General features: G+C 39.8%; 1 protein-coding gene across 1 annotated transcript in view; it reads right to left on the reverse strand.

The window, feature by feature from the left end:
* Positions 1–13,917, reverse strand: part of cntfr (ciliary neurotrophic factor receptor) — a 243,069-nt gene that overhangs the window by 38,844 nt on the left and 190,308 nt on the right. The window lies entirely within an intron of this gene.

The following is a 13,917-nucleotide window of genomic DNA, read 5'->3' on the forward strand; positions in this document are numbered from 1 at the left end:
CCCTCTTTCTCCCCACAACTTCTTACCCTTTTACCCTCTGCTGCGTCTGATACAGTATGTCTTTTTAATATAATTTAGATTTATTTGGTTGTTTCTTTTAAAGTTTTGCACTTAAATTGAATTTTTAACAAAAATCCTCTTTTGTGCCCTGAAACATGGCCTTCAAACTAAAGCAACAACAACTCTTTATGCTGCACAATGCGACCACAATGCGGTAATATTAGTAATTTAGGCAGTTGAGCGCGTTTGCACAACAAACAGAGCACACTCTGAAAATGCAGAATGTGTCTGTTTATGTTGGTAGAATTGTATGTTACATGTATTTGATATTTAATTCTATGTTTTTCTGTTTTTTAAGCTAACTTAAAAACAAGCTAACTTAAAAACAAATTGTACCACCAAAAACTTTCAACTTTTATTCTATAGAATTTGGGGTCAATGTGACTTTCTGTGGTTTTAATTTGTTTTAGCATGTTTGGATGATCGGTGAGGTGGAGAACGTTAATCCCCGTTTATAATAGGAAAGTGTAACCCCCGCTTCTTTAAAAGAAGAGTTATTATAGCAAGCTACTGTTAACTGATAAGATAAAGGCAAAGAAGTGCATATCAAAGTCTTTCTTTGAGGAAATAATCATTGGTTTTAATCATCATTTGGTGCAGATTACGAATGAACTGCAACGATTACTCGGCGCTCACGAGAAGCCAGTTTTTTTTTACTGCTTGACTCCGTCCTGATGTTTTGTGTAAAAATTGTTTTGTGTACGACAAGAAAAACAACAAGTGGAACGACAATCTCTTAAAAGGAGAGAGAGGAGGGGGGAGATTTACAAAGAGCAGATGGACAATTCACTCCAGCGTCACATCTAAGTACCACTTTGGCTTCTGCATGTGTTTCTTATCTGTAGTTCTGGGGGCATTGGTGAGATTGATTCATCCGCTGTATCACAAACATTTCATTCACAGTTTCACAAGCATTTTTCTGTACCTTCTTATGCTATAAATCACATCTTATTAACTTGTTGTTCTTATGTATTTTTTTAATTAACAAGTTCATTTTACATGGAGCCATTTAATCCAACCGCTTGTTTGTTGTTTTAAATTGTTTGCTTTTTGTTTAACCGCGTCTTGTTAACTTCTATATTTTTACTTGACATTAACTGTTAAGAAAAAGGCCCTTTTAGGTAAATTAACCCTTTAACACGAGCGTATCGCAAGACGACGTGTTTGCGCTAGTGCAACTTTGCATGACCGTAGTTCTGCGATGGTTCGTGCTATTGGAAAGTTTCCAACAGTTTCTGAAAGCTGAGAAGTCACAGGTCAAAGTCAATGTGTGGTTATTAATGTAAATTCACCAGACAGAAGAGAGTTGTAAATAGTTTTTTTTTTTTTTTTGCACAGAGAGACAAAGACTCAAATGTCAATGTGTTTTATAGTTCAAATTTCAAATGTAATACGGAAAACCTGGTGTTCGTGTAACAACTACAGTGTTTTCTTATAAAACCTTTTGTTTTTCCTTCATTTTAAATTGTTAACACACACTATTTTCACATGCAGTAAATTGTAAATAACTGCCAGATACTGAAAAGCTATTCTGGAAAAAATGGGCAAAACAAACTTTTTATGGTTAAAATAAGCAAAATAAAGTACAGACAGACATTTTAAGGCTTACGTGTTAAAGGGTTAAGCCATAGAAGACGACATTTTGATATTCTTTTGAGAAAATCCTATTTTTAAGCACATTAAATTACAGTAAACAAAAAGGGAATCTGCGTCGTGCAGCAGCAAGCTGTCTAATTACGTAAATTCACCATGTTTTAACTTAGATATTGTTGCAGCATCACTTGTGATCCCTGACACATAAGCATGACGTAGGCCTCCCTGCAGGATGCTGCTGCTTCTGCTGTTGCTGTTGTCTTGGTCACCCCGGTAACTAATTGGACTGTCAATACAACAAAGACTGAGGTGCCAGGAATGACGTCAAATCACATTCAATTACAGAGTAATTGGGGGCAGAGTCTCAATCAACTGGCAACCCCACATCTTCATAGCGTCAGTGAAAGTCACAAACGCACAATGTGTCACACGCAAAGATGTTGGCACACACAGAAACACACTCTTTCTATTTATCTCTCTCTCCTTTAATGTAACTCATTTTTGCACAGTTCACAGTTGTTGCTCATCACAGTTCTTTAAAAGTTTAAAATGGGTGTGTGTTTTTTTTAGCATGTAGCTGTGATCATTTCAAACACATCTGCACTGTAGTTAACACTGGCCGGGGGCTAATGCTAAGGTTTCAACGTTGTGAACTCAGTAGGCGAAAATGACAAAATCAAATCAAATGATTTGTTGGCTCAGTGGAGGCTTTACAGAACGCACAGGGGAAATTAAAACAAGTCAGTGTCAGAGTGGCACACAAACGAGAGGAGAGAAGAAGGGAAATAAAGACATGAGGGGAAGGACGGGTCACATGCGGAGGAAAGGAGATGGACAGTCAGGCAAGAGGAAGAGTCAGGGACGACGGAGAGTGGATATAATTCTTTCATCGGCTTCGGCTAAAGTGCTCTTAAAAATATTCAGATGCAGCATGCGCCTCATAAAGCTGCCACTCACTCGCTTTACAGAAGATAAAACATCAAAAGCCTTTCATGCATCTAATGAAAATAGATGTAAGGGGCAGAGAGACACAAAAAAAGCAGACATAATGAATACTGAAACAATATCTGAAATTAAAATGATATTGTGCATCTTGTTCTTTTTTCGGGCAAACAGGAAACAACTCATGAATAAAGGTGACTTAAATTAGAGCACTTGCATCATCGAGTTTAGAATTGTCCCCCTTTTGTTCACCTAGCACCTGCATGCATGTGCACACGCTCGTGTCATTAGAGAGGGTTTTTATTTTTTAAGAAACAGACTCAACAGGAGACAAAATGGAAGGAGAGAGAGAAAGTGAGACACTCTCTTATTTCCTTTGATGCAAGAACATCAGCAATTATATACATTATGTATATTATGGTAATCATCATACACACATGAGCACCTGCTGATCCTTAACCACATGCATAAGTATAGTATAGTATAGAAAGGATAAGTATCCCTATAGTCAGAGATGTAAAGATGTTCTAAATGACTTTTTTTTTACATCTTTACTACGGTTACAGTTATAAATTACGACATAATATTTCTTATTTCAAGGCTTACACCTTCTTTGACCCCAGTACTTACGGAATAAGGTTTGATTTAGCTGTTGTAGGAAAAAGTTCACTACACTACCGTTCAAGTTTGGGGTCACTTTTTTCAATGAATATAACATTAAATGAATCAGAAATACACTCTATACATTGTTAATGTAGTAAACCATTCTAGCTGCAAAGGTCTGGTTTATAATGGAATATGTACATAGATGTATAGAGGCCCATTTCCATTAGTGTTCTAATGGTACATTGTGTTTGCTAATCGTGTTAGAAGGATATTGGATGATTAGAAAACCCTTGAAAACCCTTGTGCAATGATATTAGCACAGCTGAAAACAGTTTTGCTGGTTCTTTAATGAAAGGGCAAAATTATTTTTTTGAATAGAAATCATTATTTCTAATCTTGTCAATGTCTTGACTATATTTTCTAATCATTTTGCAACTCTTTTGATGAATAAAAGTGTGACTTTTAATGGAAAACATGACCCTAAACTTTTGAACGGTAGTGTACATACTTCAAAGTTTGCATTTTGACATGTGTCAGGACACAATATGGCAAAATGCATGATTAGGGAGAAAATGGGACAACATATGATTTAATAATCCATCAGAATTCATGATCAAAAGTTATAGTGCTGAGTTACTAATGGATCACCAACTAATAAAACTCTGTCTCTCTCATGCACACACACACACACACACACACACACACACACACACACACACACACACACACACACACACTAAGCTGTTCTCTCTCCTCCACTATTCTAAAACCTGTCACACAAAAATTCTGCCTCTCGCAAAAGAGGATCTTTGTCACAGGAGGGTGCACACACGCGCACATTTTTACTTTTATCTCTGCGAGGACGCTCACTCTGATCGACGTGATGCACGGCCCATGCCTCAAAACCTGAACCCAAAACACTAATTCTAACCTGAACTTTAAAGCCCATTGTCTCAATCGTCACACGGCTCTTTGAAGTTTGAGAGCGAGGATCAGCCAATTTGTCCCAAATCTTTACCCTCTATAAATCAGTCTGGTCCTCGCAGATACACACAGACACACAGACACACACACACACAGAGACAAAAATGTGATGAAGGACAATGACATCCAGCTGCCTGGTTGCCAGGCTGCCGACCCTGGAGTAATTGGTATTTGGTTGTGTTAGCCTTCCTGTCAGTGTGTGTGTGTGCATGGGTGTGTGCGTGGGTGTGTGTGTGTGTGTGTGTGTGTGTGTGTGTGTGTGTGTGTGTGTGTGTGTGTGTGTGTGTGTGTGTGTGTGTGTGTGTGTGTGTGTGTGTGTGTGTGTGTGTGTGTGTGTGTGTGTGTGAGACAAAGATCGTCTTTTGCAAGAAGCAGAATTTTTGTGTGACAGGTTCAGAATAGTCGGGAGGAGAAGAATGAGAGACCGGCTTAGAGAGAAAGTACGAAAGAGAGAGAGAGAACCACAGTGACACACACTCTGTGAAGGGTAGACTTCTTTAGCCTTAATGAAAACAAAAGAAAATATAATCTTTTTTTTTTTTTTTTTTTTACTGTTATTTCAGCTCTTTACTTTCATTTCACCAGTTTGGCTTTTCTGCACCAAGTCGAGGTCTCACAGTAGCTAACAAATCCACATCCACACATCTCTGTCCGTGCACTTAAATCTCATTTGTGTTTAAAAATCCTGGGGAATAAAAACACCCAGATCCTCTTGGAAGCTGCGCCGCTCCGAATGGCAAAAAAAAGTTGTTTGGGCAGATGGTTTTTGGTCTTTTTCTGTGTGATTTGCTGGGTCCACTGCATTTTAGATTAGCTTATTCATGTGTCATGGGAAAGAGATTAATGTAAATAAAACTTTTGTACGACACAGTCTTGGAGAAAAAGAGAAAGAGAGAGAGAGAGACTCTCTGGTGCCATTTTGTCCAGACCAGCTGCCATGGCTAACGCTAATGTAATTGTGGTGTAATATTTTTATACCGGTGCTGTGTGCACATGCTCGGTCTGTACGTGTACAATGACGGCAGAAATATGCAGCGTTATGAATAAGTGTAATTTAATTTGAAGTGTTTGATGGGAAAAGGATGTGCACTTTAATGTCTCGTGATAAAAAAAAAATGCTTTAGCTTTACTTTTACATTTGCTTAAAACACAACTAGGTATATTTGGAACATATGTTAACATATTAGTAAAAAGTAGTGCTATGGGTAACAACGCATGACGCGTTTCCATGACGACTGACCGGAAAAAGACGCACAAGGTGTCATGTTTACGTGTCGCGGCACCGGAGTCCAGGCACCCTTTATTAGTTAGCTCCGTTAGCAGCATTATCGCCGTTAGCGATGTCCGTTTATTAAACGAAAAGAGCCACGCTACAAATAACCAGCGTACCTGTGTACTGCGTATGTGTGCCTCTGTTTTTAAAGTTTAGCGTTACTATAGAACAGGGATTCTCAAAGTTTTGATACCTGAGGGCCAATTTAGGAACCACACATTGGACTGAGGGCCACCAAAGGAAAAAAAAAAACAGAAAAAAAACCCCAGAAAGAAATCCCATTTGTAATAATTTAAATGACCAGATTGCAGTTCTACAGTTTAGCGTTAAGTAATATAAGCGTTAATATAATGTAATTTAAGCATTAATATAATAACACTTTTTAATTTACTGGGTAATTACCCAGTATTTTGGCCATTGTTCTTACCTTTTAATTACAGATTAATACCAAGTAACACATTTCTGCTACCATATATTTACTGGGTAAATAGCTAGTAATTGGGGGCTGTAGCTAACTGCTTATTACCAGCTTATAACACAATAATACACTAAAATTCACCATATAGAAATCAGGTAAATACCCAGCATTTTTGTTTACACTTATTGGTCTGTATCCAGTAATGTCCAATAAACATTTAACAAGGTTAGTACCTCCTGGATTAAAACTATCAACTGTAATTCATTGCGGGCCGCCAGAAATGTTTCTATGGGCCGCCATTGGCCCCCGGGCCGCACTTTGAGAACCAATGCTATAGAGGCTCATTTTAACAATCGGGAGTCACGCAAACATGACGTCACGCACGTCTTTTTCTGGTAAGTTGTCATACGTTGATGCCGTTAACACCGCTAACCGCCGTTAATGTGTGCCCAGCACTGGTAAAAAGTAGTGTGTGTGTGTGTGTGTGTGGGTGGGTGGGTGTGCCCTTTATTGCAGTTGTATTTGATTACACACACACAGCCTCCAGGTCTGGTTTATACAATCACTTTGAGATTAACTTACTGACTCAAAGCAGTAGAAGTGAAACGCATACATAATATGCACCAGTCATCGTCCAGTCCACCCTCTCTCTCTCTCTCTCTGCTACTGCAGCTCCCTAAAAAACAGGAGGGAGTGGAGCTGCACGACACAATGATGCCCCGGCATCCCAAGAATGTTTCTGGGCCAATTGGAAACAGCCATGTGTGAGAGATGAATGAATGAAAGGAGCATGAATACCGTATGAGAGCATCAGGAGTTAATAATAAGAGAGAGGCTGAACGAGAGAGAGAACCCCCTGATGTGAGCAGGAAGACAGAAAAGAGGTGATGATTAATATGTTCAATTGTTTTGTCCTGAAAATGTCCTTCCTGTTTAACAAATCAAATATGATTTCCAAGCTGTAATAAAGTTAGAAACGACACTACCGTTCAAATGGTTTGGGGTCACCTATACAATTTTTTGTGTTTGCCATGAAAGGTCACATGTTTTTTCATCAAAAGAGTTGCAAAATGAATATAGTCAAGACATTGACAAGATTAGAAATAATGATTTTTATTCTAAATAATAATAATTTTGCCCTTCAAACTTTGCTTTCGTCAAATAACCAGCAAAACTGTTTTCAGCTGTGCTAACATCATTGCATAAGGGTTTTCAAGTGTTTTCTAATCATCCAATAACCTTCTAACGCGATTAGCAAACACAATGTACCATTAGAACACTGGAAATGGGCCTCTGTACATCTATGTACATATTCCATTAAAAACCAGACGTTTGCAGCTAGAATAGTCGTTCACCACATTAACAATGTATAGAGAGTGTTTCTGATTAATTTAATGATATATTCATAGCTTTTCCTTCAAAAATAGGGACATTTCTATGTGACCCCAAACTTTAGTGGTTTAAACGGTAGTGTATGCCTGGTTTTTTTTCCCTTTTTTTAAAGGACAGTGAACAGAGTGAGGAGGACGTTGAAAGGTTGGCGTTGACCTCTGCAGCTTTTAGCAGGCCAGACACAGGAAGGCAGCCATTATACCTGGACACTTAAATATTCACCACCTCCCTCCTCACATCTGTCTCTCACTCTCTAGCTCTTTCCCTCTAATCCAGTGGTTCTCCAACTTTGATATGGAGCTCCTGAAGTGACACCGTTATCGCCAACGTTAAAATACAGTGGTGTAAATAAAGAGGTCGAGCAAAGGAGACAGATTTAGGCTGGCTTTACACTATAACGCTGACATCAGATCCATGTGCAGTACAGCCAACATCCAACAACAACAAACATGTTGGATTATATCCATCAGTCGGACATTCAAGTTGCCTATCCAGGAGTTATTTCGGCAATTAAGCCGAGTTAATGTTTTGGTTTTCGACTGTGGGCTACTTCGCGCTACTAGAGAGAAGTAGAGGGAAGTTTCAACGCATGCGCGCGCTCCTGGTGTTGTTGTATGGCAGTGCTTCACAGTGCCACCTAGCCACCTGGCATGCATACTACATCAAATTTGCGTCACCATGTGCATACAGATTTCCACCCAAAGACGCTCGTCTAAACGCAAAATAAAAAGTGGGAACGCAAGGCCACTTTTGCGGTTTGTGGTCAGATCGTTTGTCGTGTAAAGCCAGCCTTATTCCCAATAAGATCATTTGCTCTTTCTTCATCCTCTTCTTCCTCACATGTACTTCACACACTGCTATAGTGACATTAGATTAAGATGGAGCGGGAGATAAGATAAGACACTAATTATTATTATTCGTTACATTTTCTACACACTAGAGCTGCAACTAATAATTATTTTCATAATCGATTAATCTGTTGATTATTTTCTAGATTAATCGATTAATCGTTCGGTCCATAAAATGTAAAAAGAAACGTTGATCAGTGTTCTTTGTTAAAGAAACAAAGGAAATATTCACATTTAAGAAGCTAAAACAATCAGATATCTTGTTTTAATAATGGAAAAATCTTCAAACCCATTCATTAATTCCAGCTTTCAGCTCTACTCCACATTCTGGTCAAAATTATTTACAGTAGAGCAGTATTTCTGATTATACCACCAGAGGAAGCTTGCGTACCACTGGTGGTACACGTGCCAGAGTTTGAGAACCACGGCTCTAATACACACTAAGCCTGACATCACAAATACTGTATCATTATAATCTCAGCATAAACACAATCTCACCTCCTGCACTCTCGGACACTTCTCAGCTGCTTAATATGCACTCATAAGTTTATGCTTATAACTCAGAAACTGTGTGAGATTTTATTGTTTAATAAGTAAGTCACAAAGATCGGGCTGCAGTTTGGATTTTATTATTTATGAGACAACTATTAGCTCTCAGCGGGAGAGCAAATTCCTTCACTGTCCAACATTTCCTTTCCACTTTCTCCCTCCCTTTCATCACACATCTTGTGCTTTCTATACTTTTTTACTCTTCCTGTCAACATACAGTAATATCTGTCCTTTTATCAAACAGGTGGAAACGGCCACAGTGTAGAATAATAGAAAACGGAAATTACATCAGAAACAGCAAAACAGAAAAAAACCCTGTTTTGTGATTGTATTTATGGTGACACTGAGTTCATACAACTCAACCTCAGACCTCTGCACAAACTGGTAGCACTGAATCCAGAGAGGCCGGGCATTCCTTTCACCATACTTCATTATTACCATATTTCATTATTATTTATCTTTGACGAGAGCAGCAGTCATAGTGGACTTTGCCAGGAAAGTTTTTTTTTTGGGGGGGGGGGGGGGCAAAGTGGCACTCTTGACTGATTTGTTCATTTAAAAGCAATCTTCTTAGTGAAAACTGGGAAATAAACTTTTCAAGCCTAGCGCGGCCTCACATGCCTTTGGACGTTTACCCGATTTCTGCATCGCAAGCCACGCTGAGTGCTTGGTGTACGTCGAGGATAAACAAGAGAGCCACAAATAAAAATCCATCTGGAAATGAGGGGATTTTTTTGGTCCTATGTGTATGAAGAGGACTCTGAGTACTCTAATGTTAGCATATGCTGAGTATGCTGCATCACAACTGGAATAACTCACAATTATCAAACAACAAAGGTTTGTAATTTCATCTTTTCTATTCTTCAGAGCTCAGATTTCTCTATTAAAAATGCAGAAGATACATTTTATTTTTATCCCTGCCATAGTTGATATTTTGATTGGTATTTGATGGCTTGACTTGTTTTTTACGTATTAAATAGCAGATGTGTTATATATATATATATTGTCTCATTAATGTTACTCCTAGACCTGGAGTGTCCAAACTCTTTTGAACTAGGGTCATATTTGATAATGTGAAGTTTTCTGGGGGCCAATTGTCCTTTTTTCCCTTTTTTTTAACGGTAACATTTACATACAAATGTACTGTTTTTTATTTGTGATGTCAGCTTCTTCCTAAACGGTTGAATAACTGCCAGATATTGAGAGTGAAACTTGTCTTGGAAAAAGGAGGCAGAGAAAGAACTCACTCATTAAACATTTTTCTGACAATTCTACAGCCATAAAATCGAAAATAAACCCAGGCAGCCTCATTATCTTAGAGGGTTAAGGGTAAATTGCCTATGTTTGGGGGCATTGCAGACACTTTGGCTAACAGGGAATGTGGTGTCAGGCTTTAGGTGGTGAAGGGTTACACTATAAGGCATCAATGGTCCTCATCTGTGTGTGTGTGTGTGTGTGTGTGAGAGAGAGAGAGAGAGGGAGATGGAGGGCAGACCAATTATTTCCCTCTGCTCTTCCCCTGACACATGTCAGACCAACTGGACATTGACTTTCTCTGTCAGGTTTGGGTCAAACCCTTAACTCTTACATTCACTTTATGGCCCACAACAGAAGAAAAGGGTGAGGGGAAAAAAAGTCGTTTCGACTTTTCTTACACCAGTAACTCTGACCACACTTTTCAGCTCTTAATGAAACACAGTGAAGGCTAAAGTACAAGTACGTGACATTGATGCTGGACAAGATACTTGTGGAAAGTTGTAGTCAGAGAGGGAATGAGGGGGTAATGCAGCTGAGGTCGATGCAATGCCAGCACACTGATGAAACTAGAAATTGCCATTCCATCACCGAAAAAAAAAAACCCTTGCAGTTCCACTGGAGCTGTGCGAAGTATTTTACCGTGCAAAATTGAAATTTGAGTGTGTTAAAGCTATTGAGTTGAGATGTCTCTCGTTCCCACTAAGAGGTAAAGCTCGATGTCAGTATGGGCAATAATAGCCCGAGGCTCTCTCAGAGCCACGACAATTGCTTCTTAGCTGCACTGTCGGGTGATGTGGGGGGGGGGGGGGCATGAGTGACAGGCCTGGATTGACCAATCAGGGGTGTCAGACTGCCAAATGCACAAACAGCTCACTGCCGTCACTCACAGCAGGGGGAGAGAGAAATGAGAGAGGCAGGTACCGAGCGTTTGAATCAAAACAGCTGACTATGTTAAACTCAAGCTGTCAGAGCCAGAGCTGGACAGGGCTGACAGGACGGTGAGAGACAGACTTGAGGACGGCTGAAAGACAGACAGAAATTAGAAGTGTCTTGCCGGTAAAAGCTTGAGGCGTTCATTTTAAATTCAGCCCAGGCTTGCGTTTGAGCAGAAGCACTCTCTGCTCCTCTTTTATATACATAAACCATATTCTTCTTTACAGACTTATGAAGGGTGTCAGGTTACCGCGGAGACACAAAGGCTGAATTGAAAGCGTCGTGATGCAAATATATAGGCCGAAAGATAAAGGGCAAACACGCAGCCGCGCACCACGCTGTGACAGAACCCTGGAAGCACAAGCGCCAGAACCCGGCAACTCAAAGGGAAGCAGGGGTTCCACGCAGCTCTCTGCACCTCGGGGGCTACTCTAAGCACTGATTCCTGGTAATACTGTAATGCTATTCTAATGGAATGTTTGTGCAGAGACTTTACGCCTCATGGTTTCAATCAGGTCCTCCACACACCAGCTGTGCACTGGCCGCGTCGTAGCCCCAGACTCCTGCAACGATGGAACGATCTCAGCTCTTGGCAACAGGCAGCCGACAGAGGAGCTGTTATCTCAGTTGTGTCCACAGGAAGAGGTTGTTATCGGCGCTGTTTTACATGATGTATGTGTCGGTTAACTAACGTTAGTGTGGGTGTGGCCTTAGGGTTAGGTTTTAGTAAGATTCAAGTTCAGGTTTGGCTCACTATATCTTTAGGGAAAGCTTAAAGGTGAAGTAAGTAGTTTATAGTGACATCTAGAGGAGAGGCTGAAATGTACAACAACAAACTGCTCCTCTGCTCACCCCCTCCCTTCCCTGAGCGCTACGGTATCCTCAGCCGGTCAAATGTCGTCCTCGTTGTCTTTCTCCGTGTCAGCAGATGAGGTTGTAGTATTTATTCAGACAACGAGAGGGAGGGGGAGAGGACGAGGACAAGGGACAGCTCTTCGTGGCCACGGTAGAACTGTCAGAAGCCGGTGAGGGAGAGGGCGAGCTACCGCGGCCGTAGCAGACGAAGCGGAGAGAGTGGAGGCGGGACTTCTGCTACAAGTAAAGCGACGCTTGATTTGTTCTCTCGGGTTTGTCTATACAGGCTCCCGTAGAAACATGGCGTCTCGCTGCTAACAGTGGCAATGCAACAGCGGTCCGCGACCATGTTATTTTACATGACTTTTAGAAACACTACGAAAATGAAACAAAAACTATTATACAGCGACTAGACAATGCAGGAGCATGTATAAAAAAGTGGATTTTGGGTCATATAAACCCATAAATACTACACAGTGTCCATTTAAGTGTTAAAGTAACATAAAAACACTCTAGAATACTGTAAAATTTGACAATTTTATTGTGATTTTAACCAAATAAACGAAATTCAACCCTTAAATGAAGTTAATTTAACACTATTCCATGACTATAGTTGGAGATGATGTTAAATTGACTCTTTAAGTTGTTTAAATTGTTGGCATTTCTCTTACACATGTACATCGCTATTTATTAGCTGAAGATGTAGGTTGACTAAAGTTGGAATTATACAAATTATATGGAACAAATAATCATTAGTTTCAAGTCTTTTTCAATACAGTTTGTAAATCACAGTCACGTTTACAGTAAAATACTGTCCAATAGTAGCAGAGTGTCATGCGTAGGAGGAAAAGGTCTTAGTCAGGTCCAGCCACACTTTTCAACACAACAACACAACAATGGCTGCTCACTAATCCAATGTCACCTTGGTTCCTGACCTTGTGCATTTTCATACTGTATGGTGTCTGGTGTATATGTCTCTTTTTAGGAGTCACCTGAATAGAATTTATTGCTTGTAAACAAAGATCAAGCTCCACAGTGAGGGGATTTACAGTGTGAAGAGTAAAAAGATCTAAAGATTTCCACTGTAATGACACAAATCAGTTCCCTTTCGTCCTCGAGAGTGCCGTCCTTAAGTTTCTGCTCCACGTAAAGATGAGAGAGGGCAAAACCGACAGAGATACGAGCGAAATTTGGCTAATAAAGCAGAGCAAGTAGGAGTGGGTTCTGCTCGGTTCAGTGCAAGAACAAGCAGTGATTTCATTCCCTCGGCAGCATTTTGGCACCGGCACAACTGCAACAGAATGCTCTTATCGCACCTATCCTCATCTCTGCCTGAGTCTTGTTTGGATTTTTTTTTACAGGAAAGACACACACAAACATAAGCTGGTTGCCTTACGTTAGGAGCATAACCCTGAATCAAAGCAACGGGCTGAGAGTTTTGGGTTCAACTGGAGAAACAAATATGTACTGTAAGTAAAATGTAATATCGTTTAGTGAGCTTAACCAAATCCCTGTGGAAGGTGTGTGTATATATATTTATACATATGTATATATATATACATATGTATATATGTATATATATATATACATATGCGTATATATATGTATATATATATATAATGTGGTTCTTTAAAGAGATTTTCTCTTGCAGGTTGAAGTTGCAAAACACCAGTGTATATCGCAATAAATACTTAAAACACTGGGGTTAGAAAGAACACAAAAACAACATTTGTTTAGACCTTTTTAACTTCCCTTTCCTTTCAAGAGTCTCATAACCCATGAAATTCATCTTAAAGGTCACAGAATGCCTTCCCTTTTTGCAGCCTTTTCAGTTCCATGTAGCTTGAGTTGATCATAGCCACTGTAGAACTTTGGCTGCCAGTGCCTATTTTAAAGATCAATGCTCCCCCCCTTTAATACACACATACAATGCTGGATGTATCACAGGATGATCAATAGTATCTCTCTTTCACAGCCGGAGAAGAACAAGGCTGGAGGAAGGGAGGGGGGAGAGCACACTGTGTTTCTTATTTTTTTTCTTTGAGTCTTTTTAGCACTGTCCTTTTATATGTGTCTGTTTCTGATGTTTTCATTTCTCTTTGCGTCCCTTCTTTTATAACCCTGTTTTTCTGTGATGTAGTGTAATTTATGGGTATCAAGCAACATCAACCTTAGCCCCCACCCCCACAAGCGCGACCTATCATTAG

This window comes from Microchirus variegatus (genome assembly GCF_963457635.1).
Source record: "Microchirus variegatus genome assembly, chromosome: 16".
Lineage (NCBI taxonomy): Eukaryota > Metazoa > Chordata > Actinopteri > Pleuronectiformes > Soleidae > Microchirus > Microchirus variegatus.